At 43.9% G+C, this 21,734-nt stretch overlaps 1 protein-coding gene across 8 annotated transcripts in view; it reads left to right on the forward strand.

The window, feature by feature from the left end:
• Positions 1-2,410: 2,410 nt before the first annotated feature.
• CHL1 (cell adhesion molecule L1 like) overlaps positions 2,411-21,734 on the forward strand; it is a 145,539-nt gene continuing 126,215 nt past the window's right edge. For 5 of the 8 annotated variants that reach the window (XM_017829894.1, XM_017829887.1, XM_017829893.1 and 2 more), the window contains exons 1-2: positions 2,411-2,421; positions 9,768-9,828. The gene's annotated coding sequence lies outside the window, so the exon portion shown is untranslated. Of the gene's footprint in view, positions 2,422-9,393; positions 9,487-9,767; positions 9,829-21,734 lie in introns of those variants that run through there. The other 3 variants (XM_017829891.1, XM_017829888.1, XM_017829889.1) reach the window with 3 other exon arrangements.

Below are 21,734 nucleotides of genomic sequence, written 5' to 3' on the forward strand. Positions count from 1 at the left end.
GAGCTCGGAGATGTGCCAGAGTGCATCAGTGACAGGGTAAATTAAATTCCACAGCGTCCTCCTGCCCATCTGGAAACAGCAATTCAGGCTGTTTCCCATTGACCTCACAAGATTAATTGGCAGTTGATAGCCTTTATATTCTAATTTTCCACCCAAGGGCCCTGTTGTATTTCAACTGCTGTGCCTGAAGAAAGGCATCTTCATGTGGAATGAAAACTTTTGTGAGTGGAAAAATTCTGATCAGAGGAAGTCCTGCCTAGTTTGGAATCTTTTGTCTCTTCACCCCTTCTTACTCCTACTTTGGATAGACAGGTTAGTTTAGAGGGATTTCCTTTTTCAATGGCTTGTGTGAAGAGATTTTGGCTTTACTTGTGCTGCAGTTGCATAATTTAACATCCTTCTCCTTTTTTTCAGCCCGTCCAATCTCTTGGCAATAAGAACAAAATCATCAATTTTCAACAAATAAGTTTATATGACTGACTATTGCAAGAAGAAAAAATACAGTCCTTTAGTCTCTTCTACAAATTAACCAGTGAACCCTGTAATATTTAGACTGGAATGAGATGTAGTCACGTAGAAAGAAGTAAAATTTGAAACAGTTTTTTGTTTTATTTATAGTTTGAAAGAAAATGGTAACTTCTTTACCCTTCCTGCTTCCCCTACCCAGAAAATCTGTAAGGCTTTTAAGGTATTCCAGTGCATCATGGATGGCACAGGGAAGGAAACTCATTCCAGCAAAGGTAAGAGAAATATAAACAGTTTGGGTGTTCCCAGCTTGAACAGAATATATCTTTCTAGAAGTAATTCCTTTTAGAAAAGTTCCTTTGGTGCACTGGTGATCGCTGCCATCATGGCAGAATGATGCCTGGCTTGCACTCCTGCCCAGAGGTTGAATGTTGGCAGGGGTATTTCTTTATCCAGCAGTGGGATAAGGGATGTGTGGGACTCCCCAAGTGAGAATATCTGTTTATCTGTGATCCTGGACCTTGGAGGAGGTTGGTTTTGTCAGCACTCAGTGAATACTTTGCAGAGAAATGTATAGCCAAATAGAGGTGTACCGGATCTGCAATTTTTTAATCATTATGCACGTGTGATACAAGTGCATTTAACTCCCAAATGAGGCAAGGCACTTTTAAAATGTACTTTTGGTTGTGCATTTCACTGCTTTAGCAAGTTTTACAGAGTCGCTGCCAGAGAAACACGTGTGAGCCCAGCAGAAAAAAAAACAGATGGCAGAAGGACTGAGAAAGCATTTTCACCAAAGCTGAAATTTGGGAGCTGTTGGAGATGATAGAAACGTACACAGGATGAATTTTCAGCCTTATGAACTTCAAGGAGCTGGAAGTCAGCCCAGCATGGACTCCCTGGTAAATCTGTGTGTACCAGGGCTCACCTGCATGAATCCCAGCACAGGTGAGTTGGACAAAGGCCTTTCCCTGGTTTTGCTTCCCTTCAGTGTTGGATTTACCCAAACTGGGATGCATGATTAAGGTGTTGATTTCTGAGGGAGCATGTCACCTCTCTGAGGAACCTTTTCAAGTCCTCAGAGCTGTTGTCACAGGACTTTTTCTGCTCCATAGTGCAGAGCTGGGCCATGTGAGCAGGACTAAGGGTGACAGAGCAGGATAAGCCTGCAGACCCTGGTGCAGCTGCAGTCAATTCACAGCTGGACAGGTCCCAAAAGCAGTTCCTTTTGCTGACAGGACTTGGTTTAATTGGTTTCTTTTGAGGTCATCTTTGTGCATCCTTGGCTCATTCCAGGGTCCTGTTGGCCCGGACTCTGTGCTGAGCTGGGCTTTTGTCCCTGCTGGGCATCAGCCAGGGCTGCAGTACAACCTTTGTGACCAACCAACATGAATTTCTTTTATCATTCATCCCTGATTCAATCCCTGATTCAATCCTTTTTTCTAGAGCTAAAAAGCGTTCTTAAGAAAAACATCCAGTCTTGGTGCCATAATGGCCCGTCACGAATAACTTACCACAACTAAGAAAATTTTGCCAAAGTGTTAATTAAACTAACTGCTTAGAAGATAGAGATCACTAGTTCTTGTTATACTTTGTTATACTTTATCAGCTGGATAGAGGAGCCCTCCTTTGCAAACATCTGTTTGCTCTGGGCCCACAGACAGGGATCTAATGAGCTCTTAACCTCCCACTTGGTGAGTTATCCTTGCAAGATGCACTTTCCAACTCTGCAATTTATTTTTTTTTGCTTGACCTATATATTTTATACCTGTTTCATATGCTCTGCTTATTCAGCTATGGATTTTGTAGCCCTCAGATAGACAAGGTTCATCCTATGGCTCTGAAACCCCTCTCAGACTTATGTCCCACTCAGAGTAGAGGTTCTTCATAGGGATTCAGATGTTATGACTTGAATTCCTTGTTCCATCATGTTGCATTTACTGGCTGCTCTTCCAAGTGTTGGAAGAATTTATCCTTTTAATTTACACACTGAAAAAAAAATGCTAAGTTTTGCCTGCAAACTTTACTGAAACTATAACTGTGTGTTGTCCTACCTTAAAGGTGTAATTCTGATCATTCTGGTAATCCCCAAACTTTAAAGGGACTCTTTTATTTCATTGGCATAAGAATGGAATTTTTGACTCACAATCTTGTCTTTGTCGAAATATTTCCAGTATTTACTGAGTGATGCTTATTTTTAATAAAATCTCCTGGGTTTTCATTATATATATATATATCAATGTTGAAGGACAAGACAAAAGTATGCCTGTTTTTACTGTGTATTTTCCCAATTATTTTATCTGTATTCACACTGCTAATTATTTTTCTCATTGAATGTCTTGTCTGAAGGACATTGAAGAGAGATAAATCATTTATGTACTCTGTTATGGGAGAATTTGCCAACATTTTTAAAAGAAATCTTATGCTGTTGGTCAAGCTCTTGCTTCCCTGCTTGCATTAATAATTTTGTATAACTGCTCACAGTCTGACTGTGCAAAAAAAAAAAAATAATTGCTGTAATATACAGTTATTTGTGTGCTGTTGTTTCCCAAGCCCTCCAGTCTTCAGATAACTTTGTCTGTCTGGTAGAATTTAAAAGCAGTCTGAGATGTAATTGGAAAATGTGTATCATACCATGTAGTATTTAGAAGCAAATTGTCTGGGCTGAAATTGCTGATGCAGGTGACCTATTGAACACCCTGCAAGGCACCAGTCAGATTAAATTGGGAAAGGAATGCAGGGAGCACCAACTGGTTCAGCAGAAACCCATCTAGTGGTTTGGGTTTTTATGTGGATTTTAATGCAGGTTGTTGTAATAAAATCAGTTCATTATATGGACACAAAAAAATGGAAGAATACAAATGATAGCATTAGCTAGGCCCAGTGTTTGTCCCTGTCTTAGAAGAGCATTGTCATTTCTTCTTCTCTCATGAAAACCAAATGAACCCTTCTGCAATCATCTTGTTCATGTGTCTGCACAACTTGGGAGGGGGGTCCCTGGTAATTCAGAACTGTGACTGCTTGGTTTCAAGGGTAGCTGGAATAATTCTGTAAATGTTTGTTGCTATCACAATCCAAATGGGTTTGATTCTCAGCTGGAAAATGTGCACAAACCATTTTTTACAATACTTGTTCTTATTTTTGTATAGGGAAGTTTAGATAATTAGGTTGTGTTACATCAGCATTGGGTTTTGGCAGTAGAAATTTTATGGAAATTATGGCAGTTGACTTTCACAGAAAGAAAAAAAAAACAGAAAGCATTTTATTCAGCAGCTGGTGAGCAATAGGTCTCATCTGCATCACTGGAAAAACAGGACTGTGCTCATGGATTATCCAGGCAAGGGCTTCATTCTATATATCCCACCTCTGCACTAGGCAAGAATAAGAACAACTGTGAGGATCTTGTTGCTGATGTTTTGTCCAGTGAGTAGCAGCAATTGTTCAGGAAATAGGAAATCTTTATTCCTGGGCCTCTTTTAATCTCTTCCACAAATGAATGAGATCAATGCCATTGTCCTGACGTAAGTCACAATTCCATCTCACTAAATATTGTGCCTTGCTCTGTCTGGGCTCTGTGCCAGTTCTGTGCAGAGACCAAAGATATGTTTTCAGATAGGAGTTTTCGTGTGGCACTTGCTTTTCCTTATAAATGTCCTTGTTCCATTGTGTGGCAGAGGCCTGGGCAGGCATTGCTCTGCCACTCTGCCCTGGGAGGGTGGGAGGCCCTGGCACAGGTTGCCCAGAGAAGCTGTTGCTGCCCCTGGATCCCTGGAAGTGTCCAAGGCCAGGTTGGACGGGGCTTGGAGCAACCTGGGCTGGTGGAAGGTGTCCCTGCTCATGGCAGGAGTGTTGAAATTAGGTGATCTTTAAGGTCCTTTCACCATTCTGTGACTCTTGTGGATGGTCTTGTGCAGGGTTAAGAATTGAACTTGATTATCCTTGTGGGTCCCTTCCAACTCAGCACATTCTGTGATTCTGTGATTCCTGCACAGCCTTTCTCTTCAAATTAGTGTTTTAGCTTCCTCCCAGGGACTGGTACCTGGATAACTGGGCAGGCTACTCAAGGAGAAGGTGTCTTTGGTAGAATGACCAACTAGACTGACGTGGCACATCTCTGCTTTCAATACTTGTGTGTATTTGAAACCTGTGCTGTGGAGTTTTGCTTTGGAGTGTTGCATCTGGGAACGTCACCACTGCACAGTGCAAAAATCAAACAAACAAACAAAGGAAACCAAAACCCAAAGCAAACCAACCCAAAACTAAAACCTGCAATGGCAAAGGTCTCACTTAACAAGCAATGACCTCAAAGATAACAAGGTACAAAGTTGTTCTTATTTGCATCATATGTTCATTCAGACAGAAGCTTTCTGGGCAATTTCTAAGACCTTTAGTGTATGTTTGAAGGAGATATTCTATGAATTATATTCTATGTGGAAGGTGTCCCTGACCACGGCAGGGGGATGGAGCTGGAGGATTCTTTAAGTCCTCTCCAACCCAAACTGTTCTGTGATTTTGTGAAAGAACAAGGATAGTCTGTAGTGGTACTGGTGGAGATCAAGCCTTTCTTCCACAAATTCTGTAACGAAGAAAGGGCTCAGTTTTGCCCCAGGGTGGGTCCAGTGAACCTTTGATTATTTTCTGCTTGATGAAATATGTTCTCCAGAGCTCAGTCTGTCTGTCCTGGAGCAGAGTGCAAACTTGTGTGGAGCTTTCTGGTACAGCTGGGAATTAAACCTAAATCCCCATCTCCAGGCTGAGCTCTATTATCTCCTGCTGTGCCTGTTTTTCAAGGAAAAGAGACCACAGCCTCTTTTTTGAAGGAAATGTATAGTTCTTACAAGCTGGCCATGGGATAACATGGGTCAGCCTACTCTGTGACTTGTTTTTCATCCTCATCTTTGGATCTGAACCATGGATAAATCCCCTTGCCTAACTTGGGTCTTTCAGATTCACTGTGACATTCTTGCTCCTAAGTAAGTTTTGTGGAGTTGTTTGTATTTTGGATTTATTAATTTTTTATGTAGACCTCGCTGCTTTCTTCCAAATGAACTGCAGGAAACTAACTGGGAAATAAGAACCAAATATTTCCCTGAATTTGATCTTAAATCTATTAGTGTTTTGCACATTAGACAGGCAGCTCACTGTATTTTGGTGTCATATTTGTTATTATGGATTAGATCAATTGTCTGGCTACAGGAGCAAGCCCTCCCCTTGTAATGCACTTAGTCAGTTGTGAAATCATGTACTCAGTGGTGGGAAAAAAGGAAAAACCTCCATAGCCCCTCCAAGCAATCAATTTATGCCCTGAAGCATGAGATTTGATTACCATTGTTATTATCTTAGCTTGCATAGTTACAAATGTTATTAGCAGTCATAAAATTATCCAGCCTTAAAAAAATTAGATTAAGAAAAAGAATCCCAGCATCTCACTCCAGGTTCTTCAGAGCCTAAATTCTTCGGATTGCTTCAAACTGCGAAAAGTGGTAGTTCCTTTAATTCATTTGAGATTTGCTGCCCTTTGATCCCATGGATTTCTCCTGTATCCTCATTAGGAAGGGACAGACGAGCATTTTCTGGCACTTTTGTAGTTTCTCTCTGGTCAAGACCCATCTAACTTTCCCCATTTCAAAGCTAAGTGTTGATGAGGTGTGCTCAGATCCATGTTTAATAAGCCATTAGTGGGATATGCATCACCCTCTCTCTCATCTCTGTTTTTCCCTTTGTGGTTCCTGTGAACTCAAAGTTTCTAATGCAGCTTTGTGCTTCTCAAGCTACATCTCAGCTGGCATAATTTAAATATTCTAAAAATTCCATAGTTAATGAAAATACTGTGAAATGTTGCAGCAGGGTATCATCTAAAACCCAAATTTTGACCCAAATTGCTGTTTGGCATAAAGGCAATTATTTTAGCTGTTTAATTTGTCCAGGACCAAAACAGATTCCCAGAAGCTTGTCCTATTTTTAAGAAAAAAATCCATGTCGAATTGTGGTCCTTGATATTCAAATACATCCCTATTTTTGCATATTCCACCTATTCAGAAAACTGCAGCATCTTTATTAACGAGAGGTGGTGGTGGGAGACGTGCTGGCAATTACCAGCAAATTAATTTTCTCTGAAGAAAATCTGGCCAATCTGTTCTTTTGTCCTCAGTATTTCATGTATCTTAAATGGCATTTAGAGTACAATTGGGAATCTTCTGAGCCTGCCATCAGACTCTGGAACTGGGTTTAAAATGGTAGGTGTGTCTTGAGGGAGGATGTGAATCAGGTAACAAGTTACAGTTTGATCAGCACAAACACACCCTCTATTCCTTCTGATTTCTTCAGAAAACTCCTGAGATAAATATTCTGAGGGTTTTTCCTCGCACTTGATTTGAGACAATATTACACATTTAGCATGTATTTTAAATATGTAATCAGTACTAGCCTAGAGAGATTTAATTAATTTTTCCAGTGTTTCTCGCAGTGTTGCTCTCTCCTTTTCACATTAAGTAGTGGGTTTGATGAAAAGGCTCCTTGATTTTCAGCAGGAAATCCCAAAATAAAGAGCAGTTTTGTGGAGACACAGAGAGGACCTAACTGAGCTTCTCTGTCTTTATTTTTGTTCTGTGCAGCCTGAAGTGCTGCAACATTTGTCCTATTTCATCACCCGGTGAAATCTGAAGCACAGTGGATTATATCTATTTACCCTTTACTTAAGGCAAACCCTATTCTCAAATAGATGTGGTTAGGGCCATGTTTTGTTATGAACATATTTTATTTTGGAGGTGTGGAGCAGCTTTTGGTGAGCTGAGGTACTTTGACTTCTCCATCAACTGGTTTCCTAGTGGAAGGAAAACTTTCTGCCTGATTCTGTGTGAAAAACTCAAACCATTTTATGGTTTCCATATTATGGGCTGAAACCTGAAAAGGTGAGGAGGCCCTGGGGAAATCATGTTGGCAGAGAGAATCTAAAAGTTGGGCCAGCAGGGAAATGAAAGTCTAAGTGGTGGCTGCATTTTGCAAGCCCAGCTTCCCTCCGTGGTGTCTGGGATGGAGGTGTGAGGATGGGCAGCCTGGGAAGTTGGCTTTGGCAGCAGTCCTGCCTCGAGCAGTCACTGGAAGTGAATAAATTCTTGTCCCTCTTCTTTATGTCAGAGATCAACCTGGAAACTCCTGGTCCTGCTGAGGCATCCAGGAGGGTGTTGGCCAGGAGTGGGGAAGAGTCATCGTCCCCATTTTTCACCCTCTTGGCAGTGGTAGGAGGGGCAATGCCAGCTCTCCCTGGCTTTTCCCAGCTCTGTTATCTCAGCTCCCAGACAAGCAGCTTCCCACCCTTGGTGTCTTCAGGTGTTGCCAACGCTCCAGTAAATCTCCAGTCCCCTCTGGGTTTGACTGGATCTCTGATAGCCTGTTGGTGCCGGGTCAAATGGCTTTTCAACACCTCTGCAGCCCTGACACACTCGAGACATTCCTCTCCAGCTGATTCCCTGTCCATTATTTCTGAGATTTCCCCTGCACGGGGGCACAGGGCTGTTGCTTAGCTCTTGGTTGCTTTGGGAAGCAATGTGCTGTAAATGTAGCCTTTTACTGTCTCTGCACAAAACAGTAAGTCAATTCAGGATTTGGCCGTGAGGGCAGGATTCAAAAGGAGAACTCCCATTCCCTCCGTGTGCTCTGGGCTGGGTCTGCACCACACAGAAATCCGGCTGCCCAACTTCAGAGCTTTCTCAGCAACCACAGCACACTTTCCATGTTTTGCTCCACGCATCTGGGGAGAAGTTTGGCATTTATATTGGATCAAATTCACTTAAACACAGATTAATATGAAAATTATATCTGTGACTTGCCTTTCTTTGCATGACTGCAAACATACCATTGTTTTAACGGTTTTGCATTTACTTTCTGTAAATATATATTAAATTATTCTGCTCTTTACCCTTCCAGTTTTCAGATTTTTTTTTCTTTTACTACCATCTTTATATCTTTCCTTAAATTTATTTATTTACTTCCTGGCCAAATAGTAAGCTCACCTGCTTAAATCTGCTAGAGATAAACATCAGTTGGCCAGCACACCAACAGATTCTGACTGCCACTGTCCAAAAAATGTTTAACCCAAATGCTGATAATCCCCGTGAGTGTGGCTGTGATTCGGTAGGGTGGGTTTATGGTTTAATGTCCGTGAATGTTACTTTGTGATTATTGCTCATTGAATTAGGCAAAGCTCAGAGAAAAGCAAAACACCCAAAGGTCATCAGCGAGACAGAATCGTCTGAGAAGTCCGAGGCCTCATGGAAATGATTATGTCTGACCTTCCCCACCTCTCTGCAAGGAGTGCTTAAGACAATGACTGGCAGATTTGTGACGACTGTCTTCACCAATCACTTAAAAATTTAGCCCATTCCACCCAGGGATGGCTGTGGTGAACCACACACAGGCACAGTCCGAGCGCTCAGGCGCACACATCAACCCTATCTGGGTTTGTGGTCATGGAGAGCACACACGGCAAATGTTAGGAGGGGGTGTTAGAGAAAAAAAAAAAAGAGGAAAAGATGGATTTTTCAGAGGTGTGGATGTATGAAACACCGGGTGTTGGGATGATTGGTACACGGGAGTTTAGAGGGGGAGAGCTGTGGGGCAGGAAGGGCTGGAGTTTTCCGAATTTTCATCCTTTCCTCTGAAAAGCAACGACACTTCTGCACCCCAGGGAGGGCTAAGCCGGGGCGGGGGCCAGCCTCTTCCCTGGCAGCGCCTCTCTCCTCCTTGACCGGCTTTTGGTGACCACCGTGACGAAGCGGCAGTGTCCCCCGGCTCGGCCATTCCTTTATCCTCCTCCCGTTGTGGTTCTGGGCTGGCCGGCACTCGGAGCGCCCCTCCCGCACCTGCCCGGGGCGCGGGACATCCCCGCGGGCGGGGGACGGGCAGGGGCTCCCTTTCCTCGCTCCTTCCCTTCGCGATTCCCGGTCCCTCCCGCCATCGCCAGGTGCCTCCCGGAGGAGCGGCGGGCGGAGGCTCCTTGGTGCCGGCTCTGGCATCGGGCAGGTGGGATCCGGAGCGGGGTCGGGGCGGGGGTGGGAGCTGCTCGAACCCCGGGGGAGGCGGCAGCTCTTTGGGGAGCGCGGGGCTCGTTGCCATGGCTCCCTGTAAGCTCCGCCGGAGGAGATAGCGATGCCAGTCACGGAGGGACCCTCTCCCTCCTCGTGGGTGTGGAGCGGGGCTGGGTTTGGGGTGGTTGGTGATTGCGTTGGGTTTTTTCTCCCCCCTCTCCCTCCCTCCCTCCCTTTTTTTTTTTTTTTTTTCGGGGTGGAGCGATTAATTCGGAGCCGCCGGGACGGGGCTGCGGAGCCGCCGCTGCCGCGACCCTCCGCCCGCGCCGGGCTCAAGGTACCACGGGGGCACCGGGAGGGGGGTCCGGGGGTGCCCAGCCAAGGGGCTGCCCTGCAGCCACCCCCCCTCGTCCTGTCCGGCCACAGAAACCCTTTGAAATCATTACTGTCATTATTTTAAAACTGGGTTTCCTCCTCCCGGCACCGCACCTGGGCTGCGCCCTGCGGAGCAATGAGGAAGCGGAGCCGGGCTCAGCCCTGGCAAGTGCCCCGGGGGGGATCCCCGGGGGTCCCGGGGGGTCGGTCCTTCCCCTTTCTCCTTCCCCAGCGGGATGCTCGGGCTCCCCGCGCTCTGAGCGGGTCCTGCGGGCGGAGGAGCCGCTGCCCGGGGAAAGTTTGCGGGTGGTTGCGGGACCCGGGGGGCGATGGAGGGACCCGGGGGGGCTCTGCTGGGGGACGGCGGGTCACTCTCCTGTCGGCTTAGTTGCGTTCAAGTTTGCCAGCCCGGATGTCCTGCCTCTGTGGCAAACACTTGTTTCTTCCCTCCTAGTGATTTTGGAGAGGATTTTGTGTGGGTTTTTTTCCCCTCAATACCTAAATAATTGCAAAAGTCCCAAGTTCGGTTATTTTTTCCTGGGAAAGCGATGTGCCCGTGTTGCCCTGCAGGAGAGCTGTAGGAATCTTTAAACCTCGGTGTTGTGTCCTGTGTGTTATTGATTTGTGTTGCACGGTCAGAGCACTGGTGGGCTCAGCTTGGTTTGGGTTTTCAGGATGCAAGAAGGTTCTGTTTTCCAATAGTCAGACACGGTAAATGTACATAGACTTTTCACCTATCACTTCTAGAAATATGATATAGTCATGTTCTATGGCTAGTGATACTTTGCTTCTGTTGGGGCAGAAAGGGGCTAAGCTCTGGTATGTTGGATAATGTACAGGTATTCGACCATAACAGATAGAAAATAAGGAAATTCATCCTCAGCACCACATGAGAGTAGTTTTGCTTGCAACATGTTTTGGAAAATTTCACCAGAGAGTTGACAGGTGGCATTTTTGTTTTGTTGGCAAAGGTTCCTTTGGTGTGACTGAGCTCCCCCAAATACCATTCCATAAGTAATAAATAATAAATATTATGACTTTAGTTGCAGCTCTGAGAGAAGGAGAGGGAGGAAAAGGGTCTGCACTTTAAATGAATATGTCATTTTTGCCTCTTTGTGAACACATGGGCAGTGTTGCCTTGTTGGAGCTGTGCATGTCATCCTTTGCCCACTGCTTTCCCTGAACCCCTGCTTGGCTTTTCTTGATAGGAAGTATTAAAGAGCACAACTGCTGCTGTGTTAACACTTTTCTGTTGCTTAAAAATAATACATTTTCTTTGTGTTTCAAAAAAAAAATCAAACCAAAAAAAAACCCACCCACCTCTTCTAAAGGGTAGTTAAAAAATTAGGAAATTCTTTTTAGCCAGTTTCTCTGGTCTTCACTTGGGCTGAGCATCTGCTGTTGGTGGAGTGTGGCTTGCAGAGGAACTACAAGACCAGATCATGTGACATTAAAATAGGATGCAAAAGATAAGATACCAAGATTTGCAGAATGCATTGGAGTTTCTTCAGAAATATTGCCCAATGTACGTGAAATTATCATGAAATATCTTTAGAAAAAACCACCTGTCAGCAATCAAAGCAGCTGAAGTTTTCCCCTACGCAACACAGAGCTTCCAAAGCAGTTTGTTTCTAAACTCTTCCTGTTTATTATTGAGTTTTATTGAAATAGGAATGAATTCTGAATATGAGGATGAAATAAAGAGACTGTGCTTCAGCAACATACACTGATCACATTTAACTCAGTGTGAGCGAGTGTCATTATTATGGGCATTTAGGATTTGTTACTTCAGTAATTAAACTTAATGAATGGAAACATAACAGTCCACCTCTTTATCCCAAGAAACCTAACAGATAAGCCTTCTTTTAAATGAAAGATAACATTATTCACGACATGGATACGTACCTCAAGGGGCTTGGATTGTAGCCACCTTATTTGCCAATAAAAATGTACTTTATCACTTCTGTTTGGAAAAGAAAATGAAACAAAAAGGTATCTATTCCTGTTGTGGGCAGTTGCTTCTGTGATAAGAAAGGATCAGCTCCTTTCCCAGTGGGAGAGGACAGGGACTACTTTAAACACTACTAATTAGTTCAGTTTATCTTGCACGAGTTACAATGCTGTAGTTAGTTAATTATAGCTTTTCCCATTAGCAGTATGTTAAGAATAATGAATTAACATATCACACAGATCAAAAGAACATCTACAAAGTTTATCTTAGAGGAAAGAAAGTGTTATTGTGTGTCAGGAAGTCCCCGTGGCTTTCCCAAGGCACAGATTTTGTTGGAATTCCTGAACTGGCGCTTCAGAGCCTGATGAATGACTTGAATTGATCACAAACAAGTGACACTGGAGCTCTTGGTTGCTTAGCAACCTACCAAGATGCCACAATTTCTTTTGGTATATTTGTCCAGTAAAGTAGAAATTCTGTTTTGTTAAAGATTGTGGGTTCTTTGTGAGCACAAAGCCCACCTTATAACAACCTTAAATCATGTGTAATGAAAATTAATGTCCCAGTACAGAGCCTGGGGAGCAGCGTGGGGATGAGAACAGAGCAGGAATCTTGTAAACCACATTCTGGTGGTGGTGTGCTCAGTGTTTTATAATAAGTTTCAATTGTTCTTTCTTGGTTAGGCTTCTGCGCAAACCCCAAAATCATTAGTGGGACACATAAGTCCTAACAAAGGCAGTCATCTACCAAGTGCTTTTTGAACAGTTCCCCTCATGCTGTCTTGAGCTGTGAGATCCTGCAGTTACACTCCATTATGAACTGCAACATGGAATGTGTTGTTTGATCATTGTCTGAATTACATCAGGATGCTCTGGCCCATCCTGTGGCTGGAGAGCTCTGCTGGGTTGTCCTCCAGAAGACATTGGTTCTTTAACAGGTCTGTTTTGTGCGAGGAAATAAAAGATTTAGTACTCAAAGAGCAGAAGGAAGAGCAATGTTATCATGGTTATATACCCAAAGTGCCAACACTGATTTTTACCAGGCTGTGGCACCCTGCAGACAGTTCATGTTCACTGAATTGTACCTTTGTCAGTGAACTCTTTATCGTTGCCCTCGGGTCTGTGTGTGCTGACACCTTAGTTCTGGAGAGAACCTTGGAAGGGAATCTTGCAGTCATCCCATCCTGCTTACTGGGTGTTTGTTTGCAGGGAGACCTCACAAACTGGATTAATTCTGGCTGAACCTAAACCAGAATATCTCTGTCAGGAGTTTACTTTGTGCACTTCAGCTGCTAATGGGCTTTTCATCGGTGGCCTCCTGAGTGGAGCTGAAGCAGAGCCTTTGCAAGGTGTGTGGGTGGATCTGGGGTTCCCAGCACTGTTTTGCTCTGCTTATCTACGCCCTTTTGAGCTCTGTTGCTTGCTAATATAGACATATCCCCTTCTGAAATTGTAACTAAGAGAAGCACACCAGGGCAGGGACAACTGCAGGCTGCCATGGCATTCATTTTATTTAGATAGCAGTTGGTATTCTGGAAAATTTCTTCTCTCTTGATGAGAAAAAGGAATCCAGGTATTTCTCTTCTTTAAAGAGCTTGAGTATTGCATGATTTACTGTATATTGGACTAGAAGGGGGTGTTGTAGTGGTCTGCTAAGACTACACTGAACCAAATCTCAACTCATTGTCAGTATTCCTAGGCTAGGATTATAGTAGTTCATAAGCTGTGTACTTGTAATTAATTGCCTTTCTAGGCTCAGAGACACTTAGACAAAGATTAAGGTAAATGTGAGCTTGTTTGACTTTGTGATGGTGTCCTTATCGTTTTTTTTTCCTGTTGTTTCTATGTAACAAAGTCAGTGCCCGAAAGTCAAGGCTGCTTTAATTGGCTTTTCTATTTTTTCCAGCCACTCTCCTTGTATCTGTTTTATGCACAGACTTCTCTAAGGCCATTTGCATACCCAAATGCTGATTAGCACTTGTCATGGCAGTGATTGCCTCTGCACTGTAAACAGATGAAGGTACATGGTAATATTTGGTATCTTGGCTTTCTCCTCCCTGGCGTGTCCAGACACCCCCTATGAAGCCCATGGAGTGCTGGCTGTGGTGATATGTTATTTTCTGGGGCTTCAGCATTCCCTAGCAGATGTTTCTGCCTTCCTTCATTGCACCTGAATGTATAAAACTCAAAAAAAAAATGCAGATGGAAAACAGTTTATCATTAAAACTACTGTTTGTTGTTACAGCTGATCTCATGTTTGTTGTTTTGAATGTGATCTCCAGGTGCAGATCCTGTTCCATGTAAGGCAAGAATTATGTTGCTTTCTTTATTAGGGATTTTAAGTCTTCATATTTTCTTTCGACCCTCTCTAGCTCTCTCTTTTCTCCAATTATAAAGAGAATTGTTGATTTCAGGTGGTTTTCTCCTATTGTTTGGTTTTTCTCTCTTATTGTTTGTCAGCAACAAGATGGAATTAAATCAGAGGTGTGGTGAGGATCTGACTGAGTTAGGGAGGGTGAAGGGGAGACTGGGAAGGACAGGGATGAGCCTGCTTGGACTCATCCATGTCTTTGCTCCTGTTCTCTGGCATGGAAGCAATAGAGTCTGGATCCACTTTTGAGCAGCTGGAGGAGAAGGAGCCAACGGCCAAGGCTGGGCAGGGTTGTTTCTGTGAGAGTGCAGCTTTCGAGGATATTTTGAACAGATGGTTCCCAGTCTGGCTGTAAGAGCTGGTGTGTCAGCCAGGCTGAGCTGCCTCAGGGACAGCCCCACGCCAGGCTCTCACAGGTCACCTCCCAACACCCACTGGGGCAGAAACGGAGCTTCTCGTGGTGTCCCTGTTCCATCCTGCTTGTGTTTGCACTCAGGGAGGTGGGGAAAGGTGACCCCTGTGTACCTGCCATGATATTTATCCTCAGTACAGCACCCAGTGGCCTTTGCATTGCTCTGTGAGTGCTCTTGGTCCTGAGCCTGGACCCCACCTTGCTGCTGGTGTCACCTGCCTGGTGCTGCTCCTGCCACCTCCTCCTCGTGGGAGCATCAGAGGCAGCACCTTTGTGCATTTCTTTTTTTGAGAGGTGGACAGAGCTGTAACTTTAAAGGTGGGAAGGACCCATGGGAAGGGGGTCTGATGGCTGGGGACTCTCAGTGCCCTCCTGAATAGAAGGTTTAACCACAAACAAGCCAAGTTTCCAGAGAAACCCAGGCATTTCAGTGAGCCAAAGTCCTCTGTCCTCTCAATATAGCTTAGTCAGATGACTTTGGTGCTTTTAAAAATCTCATTTCAAGTGTCTCCATTTTTTGGGAGGCCCTGGGGATGACTCTGCTAGGCTGGCAGTCGCTATTCAGGCCAAAATTAATTGGTTAGGCAGCAATCCACTAAGAGGGGGGGTGGGGGTGGGGGAAAGCAAGCAGAATTGGGCCCATCCACCTTTCAGTCTGTGTCTCCTTTGGTGACTTTTGGAGTGTGACACAGGCAATTCCCTGTCAGCCCTTCCTGCTGGCTGACACAGAAGAGGTGGCTTTGAATGCTGCCTGCTGTGCTTGTATGGCACTTGAAAGGAGAGAGGGCTGCCTTTAAGGACTGTATTCCCACAGCTTTAGAGAATGTTTGAAAAATGCATCGCTCAGTTCTGTCACGTGTATTTTACAGTATTAAACCCGATGGAAACCTGGAACAATGTCTCAGTAAAAAATGGCTGGTGCCAGTGCTGTATCCCCAGTGCTTGAAATAAAATTAGTCTTGATGAAAGATTGCTCTGCTTATAGGGAAAGTAAAATTATTATTCCAGGGCAGGTTCTTTTCTGTTAGAAAAATACCACAACAATGCTTTCAGCAACAGGAGTGATTAACTCAATGGCTTTTTTTTTTTTTTTATTAGTAGACATGCTCACAAAATACACCATTATTTTTGCAGTTTACTGAAATCAGAGAATTAATAATAAAAGATTGTCTGCAGATTTGGAAACATCTACCTTTTTTTTTTTCCCAAGGCTGATCACATAGCCCAGTGTGATCTGTCTGTCTCATCCCTAAAATCCTCCCCTCTGTGATACTGGGGTGGTTTGTGCTGGGTGACCCAGCTCTGTGTGGATGTTTGCATCCATGCTCGTTTGCTAATGTTGTTGGGTTTACTTCTTTGTAGGCAAAATACTCCAAACCACAACCTGTTTGCTGATTTCAGTGAACTTATTGCCTAAAATTTGTGTTATTGCTCAAGTCTTTTCCCGGATAAGGGTCCTGTGCTTTATTTTTCACAGGTTATTCTTTCATGTTACTCCACCAATGACTTTGCTGTCATAAAATTTCATTAGGGAATAGGTTTTAGGGGATTTCTGTTTTGCCCTGCTGTAAGCCAGAGAATGTCCTGTCTGATCTTTTTTGTTCATTCAGTTCTGCAGGAATAAACTCTATTCTGTGCTTACTTTGAATTCTGCTGAGGCATCGCTCAAACCATAGTTACTTCGGTCATTAAAATCCAAATTCCTTTGTGATAAATATTCCTTTGGTTCCATTTGAGCAGAAGTAAAGAACACAGGACTGAGCTATCTGCAAGTACTAATGGAAGCTTTAATTTAATACGTTTTTAGGAAAGCCTGATAAACTGTGGTGACTTTCAGGCTGAATATTGCACACGAAAACCACTGGTGAAGTCACGGCGCCACTGAAATGGATGGTCAAACTCCCCCTGACCTCATCAGAGTCAGGTTTTTGTCCCAGGAGTGATGAAAATCTAATTTACAACCTAACCAGTTTGAGAAGTAGGCGTAATGGCTCAGGTCCTTGACTGATATAAATTACTGTGGTTCAGCTGAGGATGATTGAGTTACGCTGACTTTCAGCCATCTGGGCTTCTGCAGAATCGTGTCCACAAACACTCCTGTTGGGAGCTTTGTGACGGTGTCTCCTCTCAAGTGGCTTATCCTCGTCTCCTATTTTGACTGGAAACAAACAGCAATGAATATTGCAGTTTTCTGAGTCACACAAATGACAACTGTGGCGTGTAAGCTATAGAGTAACAGTGATTAAAGGTCTGTCCCAGCTGCACAAAGCTAAGCCAGACCTGCTTCATTAAATGTACAGGGTTCCACTGAAATCCCCAGTAATTGCTCAGGTTTTACCACCTGCATGACAAATGCACCTTTCTGTTATTGACTGCGTGAGGTTTGACTTAGGCTTTCACCTAAATCTGGGATTTTGATTATCTCTGCTGAGCCTGTGGAATTGCAGCATCCCTGCTGTCTGTGTGCAGCCCTCACTCAACCTGGGATTTCACCACCCTGGTTTTCAGCTAATACCTGTCCAGACAGTGCCTACCTGCTGGGAAATGCTCGGACTTGCCTTTTCAGCTTCATGTTATACCCCAGGGAATTGCTGAAAATTGAGAGCTGTTTGAGTTGTATTATAGAACAAGGATTTATTAAAGGTGAAGTGTGGCACGTGTGGTGGCACCAGAAAGTAATCACGGGGTGGTTTGGATTGGAAGAGACCTTAAAGTTCATCCAGTTCCACTCCCCTGCCATGGGCAGGGACACCTTCCACTAGCCCAGGGTGCTCCAAGCCCTGTCCAACCTGGCCTTGGACACTTCCAGGGATGGGGCAGCCACAGCTTCTCTGGGCAACCTGTGCCAGGGCCTCCCCACCCTCACTGGGAAGGATTTCTTCCTAATATCCAATCTAAACCTACTCTGCTCAAATCCATTCCCCCTTGTCCTGTCACTACATGCCCTTACAAACAGTCTCTCTCCATCTTTCTTGTAATACAGCTTGTTTGGTTATGCAGCCCCTAAAGAAAAGAGATTTTCTCCCCTTTACTTCCCCGTGTGTAGGATCCTGCCTTTTGGAGCATTGTACCTAATTATCCTGCCAGTGCAGCAGATTTTCACTGTCAGCCATTCCCCCTGTCAGACATCACTGTGCACTGAAACCTCACAGAATTCCAGCTGCATAGCAAGAGGAAAAATTCATCTTTGGTGCATAAAAAATATGCCTCAGTGTTTATTAAAAAAAAAACAAACCCCAACAGGCAACAAACCTGAAGGGTTATTCACAATCTTATCATGTGGATCACAAAAAAATTGGAATAATCTTTGTATTCAGCAGATAAGCAGCATTCTCCATACAAACCTATTCCACTGTGATCCTCCAAAATGTATGCTAAGCTTGTCTGTGCACAAAGCTCCCTGTAATGGGTGGTAGTTTAGACCAAGTTTTATCCTTACATAGAATAGGATATGGTCAGGAATGCTGTGTATTGGCAGTGTTAATTATATAATGCACTCCCTGAAAAGAATAATGTATGCAATGTTTTGATGCTCAGGCAATGACAATCCATTTAACCATTTATAGCTTCATGTATTTTATAATCCCTGAACCCAAATGTCCCCAGAGAGGGAACGTGCCCTTAAAAATTTTAGGCCTTTAAATTAAGTGAATTTAAATTCACTCATTTGCATATTTTTCCTTTCTTTGTTCTGCCTGAATGAGATATTACTTCAGTAATTGAACTGTAACTTGGCTGCAGGTAAATGATGTGAGACAGCTGATACTCCGAGTGCCCGAGCACGTTACAGTGTGTGCTGCTAATCCAGCAATTTACTGCACACCTTGGAGAGGAGAGGGTGTCCAGTCCACTTAGGATCACCCAGAGCGGGGCTGGAACTTGAAAGTTCAATTACTCTGGGATGCTAAATGTGCTTCTGGAGCAGGGAATCGAGAGGATGGGGGGGTGGGGTGGGGGAGGAAAATGGGCATCGCTGGAAAAAAACTGCTTACTGAGGAGATATTACAGAGAACCACTAAATGGTTTGGGTTGGAAGGGACCTTAAACATCATCTCATTCCACCCCCTGCCATGGGCAGGGACACCTTCCACTAGCCCAGGTTGCTCCAAGTTTATCCAACCTGGCCTTGGACACTTCCAGGGATGGGGCAGCCACAGCTTCTCTGGGATCCTGTGCCAGGGCCTCCCCACCCTCACAGGGAAGCATTTCTTCCATATATCTCACCTAAATTTCCCCTCTTTCAGGTTGGACCCATTACTCCATGTCCTATCACTACAGGTCCTGATGGAATACATAGATAGGTCAAAGCTGGATCTCCTAAAAATCAAATTTTACAGCTAAAACAGAACACTAAAGCTTCTTAAACAGCTTTCACGAGCAGGCCCTGGTGATGACCTTTTTAGTCTGTATTGTCCTCAGCCACTGGATTTGGTGTCTCTGTACCTTGTGACAGATAAACTGGGGTGGGTGGACAGAAATGGTGGTGGGAGAGAGAGATGAGACTGATCAAAGGGATAAAGTGTCTCTTGGAAAAAGTCTTGGTTATTATCTTTGGAAAAGGTAGGATGATACATCACACAAGGATGGCCAAGTGTTTTTGGCTTTGTTGTCCTGGGTATCTTGGTGTTTTGTGGGAATACCAGAGGAGTCCACGTGCAAAGAGGGAAAGCAGAAGGAGGTAGTGGATGATTGTCTGGAGAGCTTGGCACCAATCCCAGAAAAATAATGGAAAAGTTGATAGAGGACTGAATTAATATAGAGTTAAAGACTAGCGAGATAATTAAGGCCTCTGCAAAGGGTTCTTCGTGGAGTTACAGGTTTGATAGATGTGGATAACTGAGCTTTGGCAGAGTTTTTAGTGTTAGATTTGGAAATCTCAGTTAAAAACAAGCCAACCCAACAAAACTGGTATGTAAGACTAGGAGCAATCTAGCAATCTTGTTTCATGTAATCATGGAATGGTTTGGGCTGGAAGGGACCTTCAAAGTCATCTCATTCCAACCCCTGCCATGGGAGGGACACCTTCCACTATCTCAGGTTGCTCCAAGGCCTTTATTTAATGGGTTAAGGCTTAGCTGACAGAGCTGAACAGGCATTTGTCTGTGAGGCTCATGCACTGGAAGATGTGTGGGTTCGATGGGATTTCAAAAGAACCAGAACTAGTCCTGAAACTGTTGACCATCTTTATCAATAATCTGAACACCAAAATTAATTGACTGCTGCCAAAGTTGTGGATGAGGCAATACTGGGAGTGTAGAAATAATAAGTTATATGGAGTGACTGACTGGCTGGCAAGATGCCTCTTCTTCTTTCCTTTCAATTGCCTGTGCTTTGAGCAATGCACTGGAAGAGGGTGGCCTTGAGACCAGGGTGAAAGGGTATGGAGGGGTCAGAGCAGACAGAGAAAGGAAGATGGTTTCCCAATGGCCTGAAGGATCCTTTGACACAGTTTTTATCTGAGTCCATGAGAATGCTGGAAAACCATGTCCAGTTTTGGTGTCAGCAGCTGAAAAAAAAGAGTTTACAAAACTGAAGAGTCAAGAAAATAACCACAATATTGATTTGAAGAGTGGAGAAAATTCCATGCAGGGAGAGATTTAGAAACTCAATCTGCTTAGCTCATCAAAAAGAGGATTGAGAAGGGACTTGATTACAGGGACAAGTATTTTCATGGGGAAAGCATATCCAGCTTTTTAATCAAGAAGAGAAAAGAAAAATCAGATCCAATAGCTGATAGCTGGAGCCAGACAATTTTAAATTAGACATTAAAGACATTTTTTTTTTAATCTGTGATTAAGCACTAGAATGAACTATGATTTGTTCAAACTGAGAGGGGATACCTTGTGTGATGCAATCAAACACAAGTTACTGGATGTTATTTGCAGCTATAGGGAAAAAGCACAAACTGCCTGTGACGTGCAGGAAGATGCAAAGGCCTTAAAATCTGTGAGCATTGTGAAGGAAATCTAAGGGAGAAGATAAGGAGAAGGAGAAACCTACATGGGAAGCACAAAAAGGAGAAATAGAAGCACCAAAAGGACAAAGAAAGGAGTTTCAACTGGAGGCAGAGCTTCTGTTTGTGAGTGTTGGAACATATGTCTCAGCAAAGGGAGTCTTGGCATTGGAAGCACCTTGAGTGCTGGCAGGGCTGGAATCATCTGTTTCCTAGTCAAAACAGCAATTTTGGATTCTGTGCTTTGCTAATGATGATGAAGAAACCTATTTGTGGTTCGGGCTTTTGGCGCCGTCGACCCCCTGTTCTGCTGCTGTGGGAGGAGAAAGTGGTGTCTCCGTGGTCCTGTTCAGCAGAGAGTCCTCACCGTGGGCTCTGCTGTGCCCTCCACCTTGGTGCCATCAGTCTTACAGATACCAGTTTTGAAAGAAATCATGAGCCCTATATTTACACCACTAAACCAAATTTTGGGGAATCCAGCAGGGAAATCTCCGTTGGTCTCAGCTGTTTTTTGACAAGTTCTGTGTGTGGTTTTGTCCTCCTGAAATAGTTTTACCAGATCATTGACTCTGACTTCTTTTTTTCCAAGGAGAAAGAAACTCTATTACAAGTGCTTCCAATGCCTATTAATGAGGCAGTCATTAATTTAAACATAATATTGTGTTTCTTCTGTGGGGAAGTGCAGTGGTTCAGCCAAAATCATGGTCCAGGTGACTTTGTTGCTGGTCTTTTCTGTGTATTTTCACTGTGGAAGTGAAATGGATGCCTTAAAGACTGTAAGGAATTTTGCTCTCATGGAAATTCTTCGGCCAGGAGTGGAAATCACTTTTCCAGGAAGATTTCGAAAGCTCTGTCTAACATCCACAGCAGAGAATGTTTCTGTAATGGTTATGGGGAGAGAAACAACTCACATATGTTCTTTTTTTACGACTCTGTGGCAAAGCTATTACCTTTGTTTAGCAACATTTCCTCTATTGTTTTTGGCTTTGAAGAGAGTTGTTATTTCAGGATCTTCTCATTGGAAAAAGGCAGCGTGTTTCCTTTGGACTATTTAACAGACACATAAACTCTTTGTGATCAATTAGAGCATCCAATTACCTGCAGCTTTGCATGGGCTGAGTGTTTCTGCCTTGTGTGGCCACGAACATTTTGCACTGCCAGCAATACTAAGGAGCAGTTTTC

The sequence above is a fragment of the Lepidothrix coronata genome, unplaced genomic scaffold (genome assembly GCF_001604755.1).
Source record: "Lepidothrix coronata isolate B3197 unplaced genomic scaffold, Lepidothrix_coronata-1.0 Scaffold170, whole genome shotgun sequence".
Taxonomy (NCBI): domain Eukaryota; kingdom Metazoa; phylum Chordata; class Aves; order Passeriformes; family Pipridae; genus Lepidothrix; species Lepidothrix coronata.